This window comes from Pinus tabuliformis, chromosome 4_1 (assembly GCF_031772625.1).
Source record: "Pinus tabuliformis cultivar Carrire ecotype Pingquan chromosome 4_1, CPIR1, whole genome shotgun sequence".
Classification (NCBI taxonomy): Eukaryota; Viridiplantae; Streptophyta; class Pinopsida; order Pinales; family Pinaceae; genus Pinus; species Pinus tabuliformis.
The window spans coordinates 560714665-560739945 of NC_142303.1; positions in this window are offsets into that span (position 1 = coordinate 560714665).

Consider the following 25281-nt stretch of genomic DNA (forward strand, 5'->3'; position numbering starts at 1 on the left):
TATGAGGTTGATCTTCAAGACATGTAAGTGATATGGCTCCCAGGTCAGAGTATATGGTCATGGATTCCAAATAAGATGTGGGGGTCTATAACATGAGGTAGTCCATGAGTGGGGAGGCTCTATTGACCGACATGGATGTTTACCATGTGCAAGGGGAGGTGGTGGTAAACGTGGTCAAGATGATGGACCCTATGGTGCATTTCGGAGAAATGATGTCAGGATATGCAAAGCTTGGTAGGAAGCATGTCATGTTGAGTGATGAATGATACCTGCCTTGTCGACAACCACCAAGGTGATGATTCTGGCAGGAAGTTTTTGACGTACCTACGACTTCAACGACCAATACCCCAAGTGAAAACATCTTGATAAAAACATATGTAAGCTGAAAATGGGCTAAACAAGAGGAATTGAAAACCAAGAGAAGGCGCACCTAAAGTGATGCTTTGAGCGTACGAAGGACCCCAAAAATGTGTTTAGGGTTGAAATGGAACAAAGGGTACCATGATGAAGAAGATGTGGTCTTGATCCTTGTGTCTCTTCTGGTTTTGGAAACGGAAGCCATGAGCTCTTGTACCAAGCTCTGGAAAATGTCAAAAAGGGTGATATATAGGGAAAACTGGGTCCTATGCCACCTCATTTGTAATTGGTATCTTGGGAGGCCAGAGCTATTCCAAGAGTTGTTTCTTGTCATTATGATCAGTGTGTGCACCTGGGAAGCGCGCTAGGAGAGACAGGTTAGAACATGTAACCCTAACTTTGTCATTTTGGAAGACTAGGCTAGGTAGGTCATACAAGGGTGCCCTGTACGACCATTTTTAGGGTGGAAAAATGCGACCACGTGGGCGACTAAGTTTTAGTCACATGATAGCCATGTTCATTTCATGGATACATGCGGTGACACCGCGGGCAAATGGGTTGACAGTCGCACTAGTCGTGTTGCTGAAGGGCCAAAAGTTGTGGTGTCGTTGATTTGGTGACGCCACTGCTCGACATCTTAATGTTTCATCGTCAACGAGCCTGTAATGAGGACAGGCGCACAATACGTGCGTCGTTGGTTTGTGCCCTGTCAAACGTGCATATTGCGCACAATACGTGCATCGTTGGTTTGTGCCCTGGAAGACGTGCATATTGCGCGCCTGTTATGGGAAAAAACACACATTTGATTTTAAAAAATGATTTTCGTAGCCTAGGAGGCTGATTTTTTGAATTTTGACATCCTTGATGGCAGGATGGGCATGTTGTGGCAAGAGAGGGATTGGGAGACGCTATGTACAATTGTTGCAGTGGATGCTGCTGTGAGTAGGACACTGGCACGTTGGGGTTACTGAAGTTCCTTCAAAACCCTATTTTGAGGTCGCGGGATGTATTCCTACAATTCCTGATTTGATGTTGGGATGTGGATCGCCAGATATTCATCATTAGGCAGACTGATCTACCTATTTCTACCGAGGTAGATATCTATTTTGTGACCAGATTGGTGCCTCATGGTGAGGTCCTTCCATAGCCCCTATCATCTGGGCATGTGGATACTTCTAGATGAGCAGAGGAAGAGGGCCACTATGGGCCCAACCCTTATGTTGAGGGGTGCATATGTGTTCCTTCGATCAAAGATATCATTGAGTGAGTAGCGTTGGTGATGATTTTGTGGCTCGCAGGGTCGACGTCCCCTCACCAGGTTTTGGGGCCATAGATTGTAGTGTTGCAGTGACTGCAGGTGGACCACTTTTTTTTACTAGGCCGATTTTGTATATTGGGGGATGGTATCCCAGTTGACAGAGGTATGGAAGGGTGGGGCATGGAGCTTTTTCTACGCCAATATTTTATGCAACATTATGTATGAGCTGGTCGTGATGCTCTAGCCTTTTATAGTAGTGCCACCATGTCCTACTAAAGACCCACGGATGAGACGATGGGAACCGTTGATGCCATGGGTTGGTGGCGGTGCTGCGGAGCGTTATTAGAACGCCCAGGTGGAGGGTTGTTTGGGATCCAACCCTCAAATGATCTTGAGTACCCATATCGTGGAGTGGACTTCATGGGTGATCCAGATGTGGGGCTTCCTCTTGGTGACGCTTGGGGGCCAACATGTATGTGATTTATGATTATATTTATGATGCATATTTTTTATGGTGTTGATACCATGTATATTTGCTTGCAGATGTGGGGCCCCGTGGACGACCATTAGCCTACCCAGTAGGAAAGGATTCGCGATGCATGGGTGTGGCCGGCTCACCTGCTGTATTGCAATGACGGAGAGACGTTAGGGAGCAGGTAGGACCTGAGAGGCTAGAGCGTCGCAAGCTCTAGATTAGTGGTCTTTCTAGAGAGGGGACCAACTCCTCCGCTTCCGAAGAGATGACGAGATTACAGAAGCACGCCGAGGTGACTAAGGCACGATCAACGACTTTAGAGGTTCAACTGAGGGATTATGTGGATGTCGGGGACCAAGCAGACACCTTAATGCGGGGGATGCGTGAGTAGGGGTGGGTTGGATAGGGAGAGGTGGCGGTGGAGACGGTGATGGTGCATGACAGAGCACGACCACTGACTCTTCGGTGCTTTGCGATGGAAATGGCTAGGACATGTCCCATTCTAGCTCCAGATAAGGTAGTGGGTCCTCAGGTGGGAGGTTCAAGAGAATAACCCTAGATAGTTTTTTTTATGTATGTACCAGGGAAAGCACCCATTATGAGGATGTTCCCCTATTTTGATGACCTATTTTTTCTGGCCTTGAGCCAATAAATGTATATATATTTTTTGTACTCATATATATATATATATATATATATATATATGAGACATGGTTTTTTGCGGCTATGATGATGTGTCTTGATGATATGATTCTATACATGTGATGTATTTTTGCATTTATGTGATGGATATTCTATTGATGCTTCATGTTTCTTGATGGCAATATATATGTGATACATGTTAGTCTAGGATTTGATTAGCTATGTGGTCAACTATATGATTTTGATTTCTTAGTATATGTGTAAATGTGATATGATCAAAACTTTGGGCTAACCTTTGTGCATGCAAATATTTCCGAAAGAGGCATGGATCGTGAACCTTGAAGATTCTATTCAACTGCTATACAACAAGCTAGGAATCAAAAAATACATGCAGGTTACTAATACCTAGATGGGAGGCATCGACCAAGAGGCATATGACAGTATCATACTCAACTTGATTGTTGGTTGTCGACCCTATACATAGTCCATTGGTGAGACATGGTGTGTGGTCGGGAGAGTATATGGCCCAGGCTACTGCAACGAGGTTTTGCGACCATCGAGAAGCACCATCAGCGAACCTATGGTGATAGGCTGGCGGATGATCCATTTGTGACACATGATGAAAGAAAGGTTTCAAAGTGCATCCATGATGAATTGGTCATCATAAAAATAAGTCATGGTACATAAATTTTCATTCTAGGTCTACTTGCAATGTTATGGATGAAACTTTTTAAGATAGAGCCCATTGACAAGATCTTTGAGGCAAGTCCCATTGGGCTCTGCTAAGATGTATGCCCCCTTGAGGAGGCAATGTTTAACAATGTAAGGGCCCTTCCATAATGTCTCGAATTTCCCTTGGTCCTAACACTTCTTTGGCAACATCGTAACGAAGGACTAATTCCCCCTCAATAAAGGACCGAGGGGTGACATTGTAGTCAAAAGTGGCTTTCATCCACTTTTTATGTGCTTTGTTATGTTGGAGAGATTCTCGTCGACTTTCGTCAATGTGTTCCAACTGGACCAACCTTTGTTCTAAAGGTGAAGTGTCGGTGAGAAGTTCAATGGTTGAGTGCAAGGTAGGGATCTTGCACTCAATGGGGAGGACTGCTTCGACCCCATAGACTAATTGGAAGGGCATGAAACTTGTAGATACTTTTACCGCCATGCGGTACGCCCATAGGGCTGAAAACACCATATGGTGCCAGTTTGTTTTGTGGTTGTTCACCATACGTTGCAACATCGTTTTGAGGACTTTGTTGACAACTTCTACCTGACCATTAGATTGAGGGTAGTATGGGGAAGCGAACTCATGAGAGAAATCAAGGTGTTGGGATAACTCCTGAAATATTTCATTTTCAAAATGTTTGTCGTGATCAGATGCCAACTCCTTGGGAACATTGAATCGTGTTATGACATGGTTAAAGAAAAATTATGCAATGGTTTCTACGTTGTTATTGTATGTGGGAATGACCTCTGCCCATTTGGTGAAATATTCAACAACAACCACAATGTACTTATGGTTGCCTGATAATGGAGAGTTGCAGGTCATGAAGTTTATTCCCTATTTGAAAAAGGGGTCGATGACGATGACTAGTTGTAGGGGAGTTGGTGGGACCCGCACTTTATGAGCTTATTGTTGGCACTGTTCGCATCTCTTGACTACTTGAATAAAGTAATGGAAAGGGGTGGGCCAGAAATAACCGGAATGGAGGAATTTATGAGCGGTGGCCATTCCTAAGAGATGGTCACCACAAGCTCCACTGTGTCAATCATTTAGACTTGGTTGACTTATTCGTGAGTAAGGCATTGGTGAAGTATGGTGTCAATGCCTCGTCGATAGAGGACATCCCCTAGGAGGAGGTAACAATGGGCCTGGTGACGTATGCGCCTCCGGTCATCGTGAGTAAGCTGAGGTTTGAACTTCTGATTTCATAAAAAAAGGAGGATGTCGCCATACTAGGGTTCATCCGTTGATACTAAGAATAGATGTTCATCAGGGAATGCATCATTAATGGGGGATCCTTGGGTCTCTTTTGGAAGATCAATGATGAACTCGGCGAGGATAAGAGCCTTGTTACTCTTGGGGGAGGTAAACTGACAATTGAATTCTTTCAGAATAACGACCCATCGAGCATATTCGTGGTTCATCATATGTTGAGTGAACAAATATCGAATAGGGTTGATATTTGCAATTACAATGGTGGTCTGTAAGATTATGTGATGTCGAAACTTTTGTACCATGTGGATGAGGGCTAAGGTTGTTTTTTCTACTGGTTGATACTTTAATGCAAGCCCTGAGAGGTTCTTGAAAATGTAGTAGATTACGTGCTCTCTATTATCAAGTCCTTCTTGGACTAGCACCCTAGCAATGGCTACTTCATATGCTGAGAGGTAAAGGGTATAGTCCTTGTTATGGTTAGGAGGGCTAATCAAAGGTTCCTGAGACAATGCATATTTTAGGGCTTCAAATGAGTCTTGTGCCTCCTGGTCCCAGTGGAAAGGGATATCCTGATGAAGCAAGCGCAAGAAGCCATGTGCACAGGTGGCGTAGTCAGGAACAAAGCGGCGTAAGAAGTTGGCCTTACCCTGCAAGATTTGGAGCTACTTTAAAGTTTTTGGAGGTGAAATTTCCTTGATGGATTGGACTTTGAGAGGGTCGACTCTAATACCTTGTTGGGAAACAATGAATCCTAGTAGTCGTCCTGTGTTAACGCAGAAGACACACTTGAGAGGGTTCAAGCATAGGTTATATTGTCGACATCGTTGAAATACTAGGTGCAGGTCCTCCAAATGGTCATCACGCTTTTTGGATTATACAATAAGGTCATCCAAATAGGCAAGAATGAGATGAGCCATATCATGGAAGATATAATTCATGGCTCGCTAGAAGGTGGCCCCATAATTTTTAAGGCCAAAGGGCATCACTCAATATGAAAATGTGCCCCATGGGGTTGTGAAGGTCGTTTTATATTGATCAATGTGGTGAATCTGAATCTGATTATACCCAAAGAACCTGTCCATGAAGGATAGGGCCTCATGTCCTACACAAGCGTCGATAACTTGATCGATGAAAGGCGTAGGGTAATTGTCCTTGGGACATGCTTTGTTGAGATTTCAAAAATTAGTACAAACTTGTATGGTGCCCTGTTTTTCATGACAAGTATAGGGTTCGAAACCCAAGATGTGTAAATGATAGGATAGATAAAATTGTGGAGTTTCTCAATTTCTTGCTTCATTGCTTCTGCCTTAGAGGGATGTAATTGACATTGTTTCTACCTAACAGGATGGGCGTTAGGGTAGGTGTCAATATGATGTTCCACAATGGTGGGACTGATTCTTGGCATTTCAGAGTAAGCCCATGCAAATATATCCCTATATTCTTGGAATAGGGCATTGTATGAGGCCACCTCGTTCTGGGAGCAAGTTGTCCCCAACGAAATCTCTTAAACTATGCTAGGTTTGTTTGAAATATTGACCTTAATGGTAGCTGAAATATTTTCCATTTTCCCTTCCTCAAATGCGTCTAGTGTCGGGTCGGGATTCTTAAACCAATCTACATGTCCTGGAAGCAGGAAATCTTTAGATTATAAGGTGCAAATATCAAGGCTAGGTGCATAAATAGGGACAAATACTTTTTCAGGTAGAAAGTACGAGTGATGGTGCATGGTGTCCCATGGCCATTCGGGTTCCGTCATGGCTTCTAGAATATATTCGTATGAATGAAAAATATTATCTAACGTTGAATTGGGTTGTGCAGGGCCTTGAGGTTGGAGTTCAAGGCTATCTATGTTGGTCGACAAGCAAGAATAAGATTCGGTAGTTGATGTCGTAGAACCTAGCGAAGTTGACATTGTACAGATAGGATGGGGTTGCACCGCTGATGAAGGTACCACCGGTGTGGTGGGTTTAGCAATATCGACACCAAAAAATGATGAGCAGACAACACAAATCATGGTTCCTATTGACGAGGAAATGAATTGTATGTGATGTTGCGTTTCATCGTCATTAAGTGGTGGTAGAATTTTCGTAATGAAGGGTTGATAATGAGTGGGAGGAATTTCTTGCAACCTGGGTGGTGTCTGAGGGGAAATTTTTTTCTTCCTCATGATGAATTTGACGTTGAATAATAAGTTGTAGAAATGTTTGTAACATATGACATGTCTTGGAGCTATGAAAGGTACTAGTGGAAATACTGCACATGGGACTAGTACTAACACTAAAAATGGTGTGAGCATAAATATTGTCCATAGTGTGAGATGATGACGCTTGATTGGTGTCATGAGGTGGGGAAATCTTGGGTGTCGACAACCTCTGGATCTTAGTATCAACATGAGGTGACTTCCTAGTGTGGGTTTGTCTCAATGCTGCTCTCACTGCTCTAAAACATGGAAGGTATTGACAATTCCTCGTGTGATGTGCTTGAGAGAAGATGTGACAATGACAGTGTGTGAGTCTCTCTTGGTTTGAGAGATGGATTTGTGGGATGTGCACTAACAAGCGAAAGACGTCTCTTATCTTGCCCAATTCCCGACATTGATTTACTAGGTGGTTGGGTCTATCGCATAGGGCACATGTGAGGGGTGATATTTTTGTCCAGGCGGCCTAAGATCGTTTTGTCTTTTTTCCCGATCTAGACCGACGATGGTGAGAGGAGACTTGTTGATGGGGTTCTGGTTGAATTGTCAACAGTCTTTTTTCCTCAAACACACATAAGATGGACCTAGATGCTTCATTCCCTTGTGGTGTGGTGTGATCTAATGATTTGGTATATGATCCAACTAAATCAGAATTATCGACAATGTATCGTTGCATGAATCCCAACATAGAGAGGAATCGGGGAAGATGGGGGCAGTGTCGCACGTGATGGTTTCCTGCACAAATCTGGAAAGTATGACATCTATGCCTAGGTCTGTTGCTTTGGGCAATGCGGGTAACCGTATACAATCAATTGAATGCCTATAATTCAGGGCAATGGTTTATCAAATGGTTTGGTTCGTCACATAAAGCGGACATGGAGGTATGTCGGGGTGTTGTTGATTTTGGTTGCCTCTGAGCATGGTGGGAGGTTGAGGGACCAAAATAGGGATAAGAGCAAGAAGATTCTTCCCTCATGACATAAAAAATGGTTTTAGACCCATCATCGCTGGTAGTGATGGGGTATTGGCTTGGGTGAGTGCACCTAACGCATCTCGATATCGAGGGATTTCGGGGAAATGATGAGTGTAATGCCCGTATTCCACGCATATGACACATGCATGGTTGGTGCACAATGCCTTATGACATGTGAGTCTGCTCTTTTCTCCAGTAGGGGGAGGAGGGTTTACTAGCGCTTTTGGGGCATGCAGAAGAGCTTTGAGCTCATCTAACTCAAGGAATGTATTGGTGGGGTGCCCAACTACTTCACACAAAGCACAGGGTGGAGGTACCCTAGAGGAGGGAGCATTTGAAGCTTCCGCCTTCTTGTCTTTTTTCTTATCCCTTTTTTTGGCACCAGCTGGTGTCAGTGCACATGTTGCTTATTATGGGGTGTTTTCCTAAGGAGGTATAGGAATAATGCCTATTGAGGTGATACCTGAGCTTGTCGACATGGCCCAAGGGGCCAGATACTAGATTGGTATCGCTAGACCCATATTGGGCAATGAGAGCATTGAAATGACTTGGTGCGAGACAACACTAGGTGGGGGGAATAAGAAGGGTGTTTGGGTGATATCACGTCATAAGAATGCAGTATCAAGAACAACATTGTTGTTGGTATCTAAAACTGGTCCTTGATCTTGAGGGGTGTTTGATGAACTCATCATGCACACCAGGGCTCCTGCCGCTAGAGGAATATCCTCTATCACAAGTTGGTCTCCAGGGATTGTCTCAAGGAGTGTTGATGGCTTAAATTGGCTGAGACCAAATTCAGTATAAGTGGTGACCAATTCAGGAGAAGATCCGACGAAAGGTAGCACACCATCAGGTGTAGTTAATGTCTTCTTCTCATAATATGTGAGTTGGTCGATTGTAATAATTTTCCCATCATGGGGGAACATCATTACCCTGAATACAGAAGATGTTATTGCTGACATTTCGTACATATAACTTCGGTCCAACATGATATTATAATCCAACTGTGCGTCCAATACTTCAATGTCTATCAACACGGTTTTGTCATCCAATTGTACTAGAACGCCTTGGTATAGGCCTACGGGAACTGAAGGGCACCCGTCGTACGCTCTGAGAGTGATGTCAAAAGGTTTGAGTTCGGGGGATCCAATTTTTTTCCAAACTAATTTGGACATTATACATGTGGATGCCCCTTTGTCGATTATGCAACGATGGATGGTGATATTTTGGACTGAGACTAAGATTTGAAAAGCGACGACTAATGGTAAACATGGGGTAGTTTTATCCAAGCCAAAGACCATTAGGCGAGAATCGACAGGATCAATTTCTCCTAATGCATAAATTAAGGCTTTTCGTTGGGTTGGGAATGATTGCAAAACTTCCAATGTTGACATAGTTGAAGGTGTTTGGGCTAAGTCATCGACTATGTTATAGTTGTGAGCAACCTTTGAGTTATGTCCCGCTCGTCGTAAAGGACCTTTAACCATCTTTTGGATGGGCTCCATGGTGTATCGAGGGATTTTTAAAGGTGTTGCAGTAGTTAAGGTGGAAGGATTGGTTTCTGGTGGAGTTTCGTACTCTCGGTTGCGCGTCTGCAGGAGAACATCTTCCCCTGCCATGTAAATGTTGTGGTTTGAGGCACTTTGGGAACTTCCTCCATAAGGGTTTTGGGAGTGTTCATGTTGGGTATTTACCACTCCTTGGTGGGGGAAGGGATGTTGCATCACTGCAATTTGTTGGTTTTGCCCCCCACTGTCTTTCATCCTTTTCAACTCAGGGAGTTGAGGACAGTGATGGGTGTAATGACCATACTCACCACAAATGGCACAAGCATGGTTAGTCCATAGACTCATATTCTTGTTTTTCCTTTGTGGGTTTTTATTAGTCGGTCCCTAGTTTTGATTCCGGTTGGGGTTGCCCCCAACCGGTGCCCATGGAGGTTGTTGTTGATTGCCCCCTTGGCCAAGCTCTCCTTTTGGCTTGCTCTTTGGTTTTTTCTTAGCAACGTTAGGTGGGTTAGCTAAGTTCAGTTGTTCATCTGATTGTTGTTGTTGAGCAAGAGAAGGTTGCACTAGATTAACCCTTGCATTAGCTTGTGCTGGCGGGTTATTCTGTTGAGGTGTGGGGAAAGAGAAATATTGGTTCCCTTGTCCTTAATTGGCATATGAGTTCTGGGAAGGAGGAATTGGTTCCATGTTCCTAGGGGGTATGGGCCACCTTGCGTGGGAGGGTATTAGCCACCCTGCATGGGTTGGTATTGGTTAACCTGCATAGCAAGATTATGCATAGGCATAGGTTGTCCAGGGTAATATGATGTGTGGTGTGGTGGTGTTGTGGCACCAAATGGTTGGCCATTGTAATTGTATCCAGGGTATTGGAAAGTGTTGTCGGGGTGATTTTGGGCTATGGTCCCAATCAATCCATCAGTGATATTGGATGTGTCTAGTGTCTCTTTATAAGTCTGTAGGTGTGGGGCATTTGGAAGCACATGGTAGAGATATCCAGACTAGGTGTATATAAGCTCTAATTGTTGAGCTTTGTTAATGGCCTCTTCCTCATTCTGTGGGGATGAATTTGCCACGTATTTTGAGATTTTTGATGTGAGACATCTCAAAAACAGTTCGAGGAGGACTTTGTCTTCAAATTGTGCATTACACAAGCTACGACATTTCTACGACTCATGGATATGATCCAATATGTTTGTAGTAGGTGTTTGTTTGAAGTGGGTGAGGAGTTCTAGGCCCAAGTCATGATAGACCGGGAGATGGAATAATGTGAGGAATGTTGTAGCTAGGGAACTAAAGCTTCCATGTGACGCAAAAGGTTGGTCAATATACCATTTCGCTACTGGCCCAGTAAGGGTGCATTGAAACAGTCATAATCGAATAGTATCATCTGTGATACTATTGGATGAACACCATAGGTGAAAAGTCATGACATGATTTCTTGGGTCTTCTCCCTACTTCCCTTCGAATTTTGGAATGTCTGAAGGGAGCTTGGTGGGCATGGCTGGCCAATTCTGGTCATGTGCAATCGGGTCATTAGTTAGCTTGCTTAAATCAGGAAGGTTTAAAGAAGCTAAAAATGGGACTTGCGAGTTGTCCATCATTGCAAAACGATTTTGGACAACTATATGAATGGGGGTTCCCTAATGAGGATGGTTACCCTGGTGAGTGTTGTGTGGACTCCCAAGAGGGGAGTTATGGGGGCTCCCTTAGGGGTAGTGAATGGGATACTTTGATGAGGAGGAGTTCTAAGAAAATTTGCACCAATAAAGGAAGATCCTATAACGATAGTTGTATGGTGTCTTATGTGCCTAAACAACAAGAGACCTGGCACTCCTCCTCGTAATGGAGGGAGATTTAGAAAACGTCTAGATCGACAGGGAGTCGTGGGGTCCCCTATGGTGTCGAGTAGAGTGTGTGCTACTTTGTGTCATTGAGGGAAGTGTTAGCACCCTGTAATTTGAAGGCTGTAGGACAAATCACAAGAATGCAAAATTAAACCAACTTCGGGATGAGAATTTAGCCCTTCCAATCCCAGAGAGGGCTCTCTCTGTAAAATTTATCTTTGTTTCTTGAAAATCTTAGACTAGTTATGATTGTACTTGGGTTTTGGAAGACTGATTGTATTTAATTTAATTAACATCTATTGGGAAATGGAGTCAAAAGGTAAACTGGATGGTTGCATCAATTTTCCACAAAGTAAACTCAGGGCAAGTTAGGAATATTTACTAGATCTTTTAGAATAATAAGTGGATGATGACAAAACAATGAAAACCTTCAGCAGAACTAAAGAGCAATTAAGAATTCTTTAGTGTGGCATTCAGTCAATCAGGCAGAACTAAAGAGTAGTCAATAATTCTTTAGTGTGGCCTTCAGTAGAAAACATACAGATTGCAAAAGCAACCAGAATAAGGTACTCAAAAGTAAATCCTATTCATCACATTTTTGTTTTGCAATTGGAATTTAAATGATTACAGTGAAGAGATGACAATGAAACACTTTAACATAAGAAAAACATCACCAGTATTTAAGCCACAAGAATCCTATGAATGGTCTACTTAGTATTGATGCTCTAGTGCTTTAAAAAAAACTTACAATGCTCCAACAGATCACTAATATTTCTGATCTCAAACAATCCACCTCTAATACTTCAAAAGCATAAGTATTTATACAAAATTTACAAACTGTTTACAATAAATGATGTCTCTAACAGACAAGACATTTTTAGACTATAGATGAACTAAAAAGCTCTAACTGTTGTAGATTAATAGTTCTGGTGGAATGTGCTATGCAAATGATGTTGTTGTGGAAGTGGGAGCAGGTAAGATGTGGATCCAAATTTGTGGCTATGCTGGCAGATGAACTAGCAGATGCAGATGTATCTCTTTTTTCTTAGTAATTCACTCAACTGCTTGCTGATCCTCTGACTTGATAATCTTAGACTTCCCTCACTGATGGTTGATCCTGTGACTACTGTTTTATCATCAATTAATGTCACAAAATATTTTGGAAAATATATAATAATATATATATGAATAATATTTCCAAAATATTTTAAATTAAATTTCTACAAAACCATGTGTTGTTTCCAATACGTTGTTTTGTTTTCTCTTTCCATGAATTCACAAACCCATGTATAGTTTTGTTTCTATTACTCCATCCTCTGTAAATTCATTTTATTTGTATGTAAATTCCTTTTACCCTTGCAGAATACTTGGATGGTTTTGCAAAACCATGTGTTGATTTGTATGGTTGGAAGAGTATTCTCACTTTACTCTTTTACTTTCTCTTGCAACATGATTTTAGGCCTGTAAATTGATTTCACCATGCCTATAAATTGATTTCACCTTAATCTTCTATCGTGAAATGCATTTACATGAATGCTATCTTTGCTCACCTGTACATTAATTTCATGTGAAATTTTCCCTTTTATTTTCTCTGATAAATTCATGGCATCCGTGAATTTTATTTCATGTGTCGCTGTAAAACCATTTTACCTTTGAATCTCATTCCACAACCTTAGTCTCATATTGCCTGTAGCTATATAATTTTACCTCAAGTATGGTTTCACCCGTAGCTCTGAAATATTACCGCATTCTCATATCTCTGTATTTCACTTGAAATTAATCCACCCTATAACAGCTAATCTCGCGTGAATGAAGTGAGTTTAATTCTTAGTGCCGGGTGGGCCATTGGTTGACTTTGCAAGGGGAAGAGGTAGTATAGGCTTGCGGGGAGAAATTAATATAAAGTCCAAAACTTTATATTAATAGGGTTTTGTGAAGTAAGGGGTAAAATGAGGGATTTTATGGGATTTATCCCACATTCACAAGGGAACATTCTTCATGATGGTTTATATAAGCCTATAGTTACATTGTGTTTTGATAAAATAAGCCCAAGGCTACCCACTTGTGCTTCGTGGTAGGTTTGCTAGGCTTATGTATTGTGAAAGTAGGTCACCTAGAGATGGAGCGGGGGAGCTAATCTTTCAGGCTTAATTTTTATGCAAATTTCAATAAAATCCAAGGCTTTAAAACCATAAGCTTTGCAATATATAACCTTTTTGTCACACAAACCTATTCTTAATGATTTGAAAGCAAGTATTCGGCTTATTCTAGGGTAATATTTAGATAAATAAACAAGGAAAGTGGGTGATAAAGCAGGAAGTTGAGTAAAGGATGATGCAAAATGGAGAGGAAGCGGGGTGAGTCAGCAAGCCAAAAGATTCATCATGAGAGCAACAAATAATATCTTAATCATCAGATTTCCTATAATTATAGGACCCTAACATCGGCTCCATCTTGGGGATGGCAGTCTCCTTAGAGGTGCCAAGAACCGCAGACCTCTGAGTTTATAGATTAGTGCCTTCTCCATTGGGCTATTCCCAAATCTGCAACTTGTTCTGCCAACTCTCAAACTAAAATCAAAACCACTCTGCATACTAAACATTGAACTACACACTGAACTGAAAGTTGAGAAGCAAACTGAATTTGAAACTAAAAAAGGGCTCAGAGTCTTGAGCTTATTTGCACCCTGCTACCTACCCTATATTGTTGAAAATCAGGCTGACTTAAATAATACAAAAATGCCAATGAAGCCAGTCAAGCAACTGCAGAAACAAATGGACTGCTTGACTGATTGTCAGTAAAATCAGAAGTATAATTTGATCATGTGTCCACATAATCAAATTTGTGATATATAATGGCAATTGCTGATGTATTTGGTCCTTATAGAGAAAACATGTTTGAAAACTTGAGCCGAAAAGAACCTCCATGTAATCTGCTATAGGATCAACACAAGCATAATGTATGATATTTGCTTCTAGGCCTTCAATGACTAATTGATCAGCTGTATCCTCAATATTAAACCCTGAAACTACTTCTTCAGTCTTGTACTTGAAAGCATAATCATCTTCAATCTTCCAGTCAAAAGGTAGTACAATTTCTTCTTGCTTTGGAGAAGGAAGATTTTCCAAGAATTCTTTAGGATCTTGGAAATTATATGATTGAATTTGAGAATGCAAAAGTTTAATGTCATTCCATATTTTTTAGCAACTAACTCAAGAACTTTAACTTCATGAGAAAATTTTCTTGATTTGAAAATAAGAAACACAACTTTTAAAAAATCTTCATCCAGTTGAAATTCTGATGACCCATCCCTGAATTCATTTAAATTTTCATGAAATGAAAGGTTTGCCACAAACCCTCTCATCCCGTATCACCATTAATGCTTTGGAATATGGATTCTTTGGTTATGGAATCTCTCTGAACTTTGAAGCTCTGGATCTTGAACAATGGAGTCGCCAGGTGAAAGGTACAACCTTCTGGTGTCTAATAGTTGTTCACCATCAACAATCAGATCTGAACTTTGATGCACTTTTCTGAGGAAGATAAAACGTTATGTTCCCCAGTATGGTCGCCATTATGTTAACACCATGTAATTCGAAGGTTGTAGGACAAATCACAAGAATGCAACATCAAACCAACTTCGGGATGGGAATCTAGCCCTTCCAATCCGAGAGAGGGCTCTCTTTGTAAAATTTATCTTTGTTGCTTAAAAATCTTATGATTGTAATTGGGTTTTGGGTTTTGGAAGACTGATTGTATTTAATTTAATTAGCATCTATTGGGCAATGGAGTCAAAAGGTAAACTGGATGGTTGCATCAATTTTTCACAAGAGTAAACTCAAGGCAAGTTAGGAATATTTACTGGATCTTTCAGAATAATAAGTGGATGATGGCAGAACAATGAAAACCTTCAACAGAACTAAAGAGCAATTAAGAATTCTTTAGTGTGGCATTCAGTCAATCAGGCAGAACTAAAGAGCAATCAAGAATTCTTTAGTGTGGCCTTCAGTAGAAAACATACAGATTGCAAAAGCAGCCAAAATAAGGTACTCAAAAGTAAATCCTATTCATCACATTTCTGTTTTGCAATTGGAATTTAGATGATTACAGTGAAGAGATGACAGTGAAACACTTTAACATAAGAAAAACATCACCAGTATTTAAGCCACAAGAATCCTATGAATGGTCTGCTTAGTATTGATGCTCCAGTGCTTTAAAAAAAACTTACAATGCTCCAACAGATCACTAATATTTATGATCTCAAACAATCCACCTCTAATACTTCAAAAGCAGAAGTATTTATACAAAATTTACAAACTGTTTACAATAAATGATGTCTCTAACAGACAAGACATTTTTAGACTATAGATGAACTAAAAAGCTCTAACTACTGCAAATTAATAGTTCTGGTGGAATGTGTTGTGCAAATGTTGTTCCTGTGGAAGTGGGAGCAGCTAAGATGTGGACCCAAATTTGTGGTTGTGCTGGTAGATGATGTATCTCTCTTTTTCTTAGTAATTCACTCAACTGCTTGTTGATCCTCTGACTTGATAATCTGAGACTTCCCTCACTGAGGGTTGATTCCCTGTTGTTTTATCATCCATTAGTGTCACAAAATATTTTGGAAAATATATAATAATATATATATGAATAATATTTCCAAAATATTTTAAATGAAATTTATAATTAAATTTCTACAAAACCATGTGTTGTTTCCAATCTGTGGTTTTGTTTTCTCTTTCCATGAATTCACAAAACCATGTGTAGTTTTGTTTCTATTACTCCTTCCTCTGTAAATTCATTTTATCTGTATGTAAATTCCTTTTACCCTTGTAGAATACCTGGATGGTTTTGCAAAACCATGTGTTGATTTGTATGGTTGGAAGAGTATTCTCACTTTACTCTTTTACTTTCACTTGCAACATGATTTTACACCTATAAATTGATTTCACCATGCCTGTAAATTGATTTCACCTTAATCTTCTATCATGAAATGCATTTACATGAATGCTATCTTTTCTCACCTGTACATTAATTTCATGTGAAATTTTCCCTTTTATTTTCTCTGATAAATTCATGGCATCCGTGAATTTTATTTCATGTGTCGCTGTAAAACCATTTTACCTTTGAATCTCATTCCACAACCTTAGTCTCATATTGCCTGTAGCTATATAATTTTACCTCAAGTATGGTTTCACCCATAGCTCTGAAATATTACTGCATTCTCATATCTCTGTATTTCACTTGAAATTAATCCACCCTATATTCCCGTAACATTTATAAGATTCAAAACCAAAACAATTAATGGTTTATCGCACTGCTTTAAAGTGGTAGGTGGTATTATTTTAGAGGACGCGATATAATGTAAAAGGCGGGCAGGGAAAACAGCTAATCCCGCATGCTTTTGGGATGTTAAGTGTTGGATGAGCTAAGCGTGCGATATGGAAACGAACCTCGAGGCAAATAAAAATGAAGGGGGTTTAATTCTTAGTGAGGGGTGGGCCCTTGGTTGACTTTGTAGGGGGAAGAGGTAGTATAGGCTTGTGGGGAGAAATTAATATAAAGTTCAAAATTTTGTATTAATAGGGTTTTATGAAGTAAGGGGTGAAAAGCGGGATTATATATATATAATTTTTTTTTTACTTTATGGGATTTATCCCACATTCACAAGGGAACATTCTTCATGATGGTTTATATAAGCCCATAGTTACATTGTGTTTCGACAAAATAAGCCCAAGGCTACCCACTTGTGCTTGGTGTTAGGTGTGCTAGGCTTAGGTATTGTGAATGTAGGTTGCATGGAGATGGAGCGGGAGCTAAGCTTTCGGGCTTATTTTTATGCAAATTTCAATAAAATCCAAGGCTTTAAAACCAGAAGCTCTGCAATATATAACCTTTTTGTCACACAAACCTATTCTTAATGATTTGAAAGCAGGTATTCGGCTTATGCTAGGGTAATATTCAGATGAATTAACAAGGAAAGTGGGTGATAAAGCAGGAAGCTAAGTAAAGGATGATGCAAAATGGAGAGGAAGCAGGGCGAGTCAGCAAGCCAAAAGCTTCATCATGAGAGAAACAAATAATATCTGAATCATCAGATTTCCTATAATTATAGGACCCTAACAGGAAGGAGATGATTCTTAAAGAAAATATATCACATACATAAAACAAAGCGAAAATAAAATGATTACTTTCCCTTTAACTTTAAACTATGTGATCAATCAAGAAAAAAAAGGTTTTCATTTGTTTTTGTGTATAATAAAGGATCATATGAAGACTTATTCGTCCTTTCCACTCTCAAAGTAACTAGGCCTTGTGAAGATACCTTTTGATGGGTACTGGGGCAATGTCTCGAAAGAACTGGCGATGCCTTTCGGTAATCGAAGAATAAACTAAGGTAACGAATGAGACTTGGTGTTGCCCACACCTCCACCTATAGGGATGGATGCCCTAGATTTTGGCCACTAAAGTACCTTCATCCCACATGAGCATTCGAGTCTTTAGCTTCTTGGTAGTCAGTTACCAGTACCGAGCACTAGACGGGTCGGGTAGCCCCAAATAGTACTGCACGCATTGGACCTAAGCTGAACCCCCTCTGAATCGGGTCTCTGCCATGCTCGAATATTCTTTTCTGTGGGATGATTGAAGGATTTTAAGCTCCCTAAAAAGTCAACTGCTATGTCTCAAAGATGTAACATGACCATGGCGGCTTATGGGATGCCTACCCCCAATGGTCCTAACCTGAACTATAAATTCTTTGGTGGCCCCTATGGGGAATTTAGTTGGTTCAAGTTATGGTAGCTTTTAAAGGTCTTACTTTTATTTAGGGTGTGAAATGTAAGGTATAATAAACTAAGTATCAAAAGCTCCGGAAATTGGATGCCTTCTTATATAAAGCTTATAAAAGATTAGTGTGTGATGTGTAATTGTGTGCAAGTGATCAAGTGAGCATGCAAAGTGTGATAAGATGTGGATATTTAGTGATCCGTTACAATATCCTCCTAATTACACTAGATTTCAATTGTTCCTTGCATGAAAAATAAATGATGTGTAGATAATGGGTCGCTTACTCTTTCTCCTATTACACTATGTGTGACTAAAGGGAGATGGAAAACACAAGTGTGTTAAGAAGGCTTTCATATGCTAGCCCAGGTTCGCCTAAAAGATGCAAGGGAAGCAAATATTACTTGCTTTCTATAATGACACTTGGCCCTAGTCCCAAAACTAATGAAATGAAAAAATGCTTTGGTTAGTAACAAGATTTGTGGATGATAAGCCACTTACTCCTTTACTAATTAAGCTATGTGATTTGCAAAAACTAGCAAAATAGATTGAAAAATATGTGTGGAATTTGGCCACTTACTTTCCCCCCTAATTAAGTTATGTGAGAATTTGCAAATAAAAATAAAAATAAAGATAATCTAATTACCCTACTAATTGTGATTAGTATAGTAATTAAGTAATCTAAACTGACTGGAAAAAAATTGCAAGAGGTGAAGGCAATTCACTAAAGGCTGCCAATCACCTAAAAAAAGTGAAATTACAAGGAATTTTTAGCTTTCTGGAAACCACGTGGGATTAATTATGCACGACGCGACCACACATTTGTCTGAGAGAAAGTCGCGCAGTCAATAAGAAACTGTGAACTAGCAAGCTTCTCGGCCAACAACAGGTCCAAAAGGTCCTGCAAAAATTCCAAAGAGATGTTGAACGCCTTGTAAGTTGATTATGTAGAGAGAAGGTCATGCAAACACAACCATTTAGATTAAAGAAAATAAACTAGTGGAGTCGCCAATCTTGTTGTAGTGTTTTTGTAGCAATGGTGTACCAAAAGACACCTTCTTAGCAGTAGGTTGTTCCCTGCAAAGAAAAACAAGCAATTTGGTGTTGTCGGTGGACAAGATGAAGAAACAAAGTATTACAAATGGTGGAAACAATACACACAAACATAAACTAAAACAAAAAGATAAACACACAAATAATGCTTAATGAAGCAAACAAGTCAACATAATTATGGAAAATGGTTCCCTTTATTGACTGCTAGTGGTAGAAGATGAATACAAATAGTAGAATACTAAACACTTGAAGAGAATTCTTTGAGCAATGGTGCTAAAAAATCCTCAGCAAGGAGGTTCTTTTCTTCACTCTCTTTGCAAGCTTCTCCTCTCTATCCAAGAAGTATCAAGGCTTTCTAAATGGTGAAATCTTATCCACACTAGAATGATGGATTGTTAAGAAGAAATTCTGTCAACACAATAATGCTCTACTTATTCTGCTTCAATAATGAAATGAAGGTTTGCTTTGATAGCAATTTGGCTAACATAACATTGTCTCATGTTTTGGTTCTCCAATGGCTTGTTTATATACAAAAATTGAATCCATCTTCCCTCTCTTGGTTCATGAATGATAATGACTTATGAATAGGACAAGATGATTCCATTGAGGGCTGCATATCTTTAGGGTGACTCAAATTCGATTGTCCTTAACTAAAATCATGTCAGGGAATTGTCTTCAAAGTGTGGGAAGTGGTCCCGAATTGCTAAGTTGGCCATTCATTTGATCGCGTGGCTTTCGAAGGAAATACCATGCGTTGTGCATGTATCGAAGAAAAAGTCACGCATACAACAATTTTTTAATTCCATATACATTGGACCTTAGGAGAAATTAATTTTTTTTATCTTCATAATGTCTTCAGTTGGAAAATCTTCACTTGTGCATTACGATGTATGACTTTGGGTGACTTCTGGATTATACAAATATGTGTATGATTTTCTGGTGTTAACAAATATGAAGCAATTATGTTACTGAGACATATTACACAATTAAAGTCAACCTATTTAATCCAATGAATTCTGATAAAGGGCTGAAGTTTATGGAGAGACTAAGCCTTCTCTATAGGCTATATATGTGCAAAGAACATTTCTAGTAGCTAAAAGAACTTTTTGTGGTTCATATCCTAGTACAATGGTTGAAGGATTGAGGCACCTTTGTTAGAGAAAGTTGGTACATGACAATGAAGAAAAGTCAAAGGATGAGATCTCTGCAAGGATGAATAAGGTAAAATTTGAAGATATATGTATAAATTTTGTTCACTTGCATCAAATGATCTATGTCAATCATATTCTGCATAATACCAAGTCTTCTAGGTCATGGTGAAGTCACATATAGGAATTGACATAAAGAATAAGTTAATGATCTTTTGAAATATAGTGACATGCTATAAAAGGGTTTGAATAGATACATTGGAAACCGTGACTTAACTGACATGGTAGCATTCAAATTATTTCCTTTCATACAGTGACTAGGTTTTTGTGATCAATAAATGAAATTATCTTCGTCTCATAGAAAGCTTGAAAATAATACCTGTAGAGTTTTGCAACTAACTCTCTAGTATGCTTGTATAATTACAATTCTTAAGTGGTAGATCTTGAAGACTTTGGAGAATCTAGGGTTTGTAAACCTTAGCAAAGGTTTGAGTTAGAAAAAAACCCTGGGGACAAAAACCCTAACATTTCCACTGTAAAAAGAAAAACCTAGCTCTTGAGAATGACAAGAATGATATCACGCTGATATAAGGACAAGGTTGATGAAAAGGTCCAAAATTAAGAGGGAGTTTACTCTCCTCAAAGAGATAAGTATTCTACACCTCCTTTCTTTAATTATTATTGTTGTTATTTTGTCTATGCACTTTTTCTTTTGTTCTTTCATAGTCTTCTAATAAAGGTTGTAGGTCAAGACAAGATCTATCTAAGCTTGAATAACAGATGGAAGAATTAGAAGAACGTAGCAAAGCACAAAGACAAGAAGAAAGTAGTTTGAAGTATGCATCAAATAAGTCAATTAGATGGCAGCATTAAAAACAAGGCTTAATAAAAGAAGAATTTCACCTACTTCATCCAGAAAGAGGGAGCTCTAATCGGTTCGATTCAAGAACACATTGATTGGGTTGACAATACTGATGTTGATAGAGATACTATTGATGATTGGGAGCTAATATGATTTCTTGGAAGAGCATGAAGCAGCATTTTGTTGCAATATGAAGAAAGAAGATGTGAAGGCTTGTGCAATCAACTGCGAAACAATTTGGCTCCATAAGATTATTGATGAACTAGTTGATGGCATGTTCGATTCAAAGTTGCATGAAGATTTTCAGAGAGCCAAGAAGTTCAAGTTCTTTATCATTAGAGAGTATGATGTAGATAGGAGCCAAGAAACTATAAAAAATCTCCATGAAAGAATAGGTCGTTGATGCATTGATGAAGTATCTCCATGAAAGAATAGGTCATTGATGCATTGATGAAGTTCCTTTTCAAGAATGAGTATATTTGAGAAAATCTTAGGCTTGTGGTTATTTCCTCCCTGTTTGAGAGGGAGTAAGGATCTCCTCCTTGATTGAGAGGGAGTGAGGGTGGGCACCGTATTCTCCATCTGTCATGTACTATGGCCAGGAATAATAGTCATAAGCCCAGTAAAGAACATTGGTGGGGAGAATGGTGGATTGAATAAGCATCTAGGATTGATATTCTTTGAAGATATATATTGTGACCAATACTAACTGATGTAAGTCAAGTACATTGATCTAAAGAATAATCCCGAGGATTGATATTTCTTGGTGTTAAGTATTGTGATAGTGGATTAGGAAATGGTCATGCGAGGACATACCTGGTGAACACCCGAGTGAGGTATGTGCCTTGAGAGGCGATGGTGTCCAACTTTAAGCCTCCCAACATTGTGCTCTGATTTGGTGGAGAGATAAAGCGAATTTTCCCAGGCCTTGATGTTTTGACAATATTGGCTATGATTATGCAAATCATCATTAATGCTTATCAATCCAGATCCTTTCTTATATGAATATTTCAACTTGAGAGTATCAAGTTATGTCATTATGATTACCTCCCTAGTTACGAGGAAGTGTTGAAAAAATGTAACTAGTGTGAGTCTTCATAATGTAATAAAATGTAATTTTTATCATTGATATATTTATTATTATATTCATTATTATTCTTTTATTTTGGTCAAAGCATGTTCTTCATGCTTATATAGTCAAATAGAGTAAAAAAAGAATTATTTTGAGTCAAAAGAAATGTATTTGAGTCAAGTTTTTTTTTTCGTCAAAATTAGCAATTCGACATGGGCCTCCAAGAGCCACCCATTCAACCCACTGGACAAATATATATATATAGAAGTAAGGTAGTTGACCTATTTGGAGCATCAACCAAGCACATGCAAGAAGCAATTTTCTGAACTAGCAAAAGGAAAAAAGAAGTCGAATTATGGAAGAAGAATCTAGCACGTGTGGAAGAGGAATTTTGCAAATGAAGATGAGTTTTTCTATGCTACTACATGCCAAAAATTTTAGGGGCCAAAATTTTAGGGCCTAGAACTTTAGGGGCTGAAATTTCACGAAGTCGACTAGTTTGACCTTTGTTGACTTTGACTTTAGAGGTGACTTGGAGGAGGGTTGGAATTAGAGTTTTGGTGGCAGTTCTGGTCTTGGTTTTGGTCTTGGATATCTCATTTTGATCTAATGCTATAAGAGAAGGATTTTTGTTGGGTTTCCCCCCTTTTGGGATTTTTCCCTAGCTTGGAGCCAAATTTCTGGTGTATCTTGTCTCTTGTGCATTATGTTCTTTATATTTTTTCTACTGTGTTATTGCTTGATGACACAATTAAATAAGTAAATACTAAGAAAATAATGCATATTAGTTAGAAGTAATTACCATGATAATAGATTCTATCATCTATCTTAATTTTAACACTTTTCAACAACATGATGATGGGAGAAAATAAGAGTAAAAAGATAAGCACTACATTGGCCTCACAAACAAAGGATGAAAACTTCTTTTAACTTTCTTCTAATTTGAGGAGCAGTTCTCTACACGAGCAAACTCTTGATTGATTGTAGCATAGATAGTTGAGCATATGAGAAGTCAAGATGAAGCAATCGAAACCATATAAGTGGGTAAGTAGCTTCTTCGAAATGTGTACCAAATTCATGCAAGTTAGTGAGAATAATGATTATGTTCTTAGAGCTTCAGTAATAGATTCTACCAAATATATTGGAGAGGTAAATGTTGAATATTTGGAAGGGTTTAGTATCAATACAACTATTCAAAGATACAAAACAAACTCCATCATCATTTTAAAGAAAAAACCAACATCAAGTGATTGATTGACACAATAGCTTTTAAAGTAAGAGTTTATGTCATGATTATTTAGGAAAATGACAAATTACAAGGAATCTTTGGCTAACCATGAATAATCGTTGTTGATTTAAGTACAATACCTAGATTACATGAAGGATTCAATGCTATTCATTGTTTTGGGTAATGTTTGTCATTATATGTAGTGTGTAATCCAAAGAACCAAGAAATAAGGACAAATTTTAGGTTAGGTTATGTAGTTGAAAAATGCCACGTTCATTGAATCAATGTCTAAATTGAACTTCTTGGAGGATACATTAGTTGACATTATGTCATCCTCGAGATACAAAATTTTATGGAGTATTTAACCACATTGACAATATTTTTCTGTTGAAAGGCCCGACAAAGTTTGTAAGATTATTGATTTAGAATGTCATCCTTTATGAGCTCAAAATCACCAAGATGTTGAGGAGGTCATTATGATAGTAAAAAAGTGATCAAATAGTTTATATTTTAATGTGTATGCCACAAGGGAAACCACGACAAGTGAATATGGTTTGGATTATTGTAAGTAGGCCTCACTCTAAAGGATGTTGGAGAATATGTAATTATGAAGCTTGCCATAATTCTCAATGAAGATGGAGAAACAAAACAATATGAAGGTTAGTGTGTTATATATTGACATGAAATAAATCACTCCCTTTTATTATTAATTTTAAGTAAAAGAGTGCTCTACTAGGGTTTGGAGAGTTGATTTCATACGGGGTTATTGAAACTTGAGTTTTGTCCTAGCCCAAATTTGTCAGTCATCTCTTTAAAGCATTGGCTTTGGACAATGTCGTTGTACCAATGGAGTTGTAGTTGTCGTAGTTCACCATAAGGCATGCAAGGGATCAATATAATTGCCACCTCACTTCACGACAATATCTCTCACTAATGTAACCAACCTGTATTGAAGACATCTTTGAAATTTATGTCCATGACTTTGAGGACTTGGGTGTCGGAGAGCCTAGTGGGTGAATCCCATCAGTTGGGGGACTGCTTTTTTGTGGGCTATGGGAGCTAACTCACTGCTATCATGCATTTGAAATAGAAAGCTACATTATAAGAGTTTGAACAATTACAGTTTAACTGCTATAACAAATACACTTGGGCTAGACCAGTAAAGTTGAGACACTTCTTGAAGCTAGAAGAAATATGCAAAGCTTAGAAAACAAGTCCAGATTACACTAGATTAATTGTGATGACAAGCTAACTAAGACCTTTAGAACTTTTCTATTAGAAAAGTGATGGAATGTTTGAAAGCCCACAAATTCCGTGATAGAAGTGTGACAAGTCAAGGAGACATTGTAAGGGAATTTATTCAATGTTACCAAGTGATTTTTTAATCTCAGGTTTGATAACGAGTGAAGGGTGGTTGTGCAAACTTATATTATAGTAATTTGTTAACTATAACCAAAGCGTCAACTTTTGTGCAGTAACAACTATTTTAAATGATTTTAGATTTCAAATTTTTGCAATTGTAATCTTGTTTCAAATATTTTTCTGGATCCATCGCATAATGTTCGTTAAATAATCGACATTTTGAACCCTCAACTGTGGTTCATCTCCAAGATAATATGAAATGTGGAAAATTGATCAGACCAAGGTAGATAATAAATAGGGATGATTTGGTGGAATAATGTCTAACAAAAAAAAAGAAGAGATTTTTATTAATATATGGAATGTATATAGTATTATTAATGAAATTAATAAAGATTATATAATTATGATCAAATTTTTATTGATTAATGAAATGTTATTTGATGGTAATTAACAATAATGTTTGATGGACATGTTTGAAATAATGGTATAATGTTAGTAATAGCAATAAATCATGTATTTGTTACATGTTAATGATTAATTGATTATTGGCAATTAATGATAATGATATTAAATAATAAAT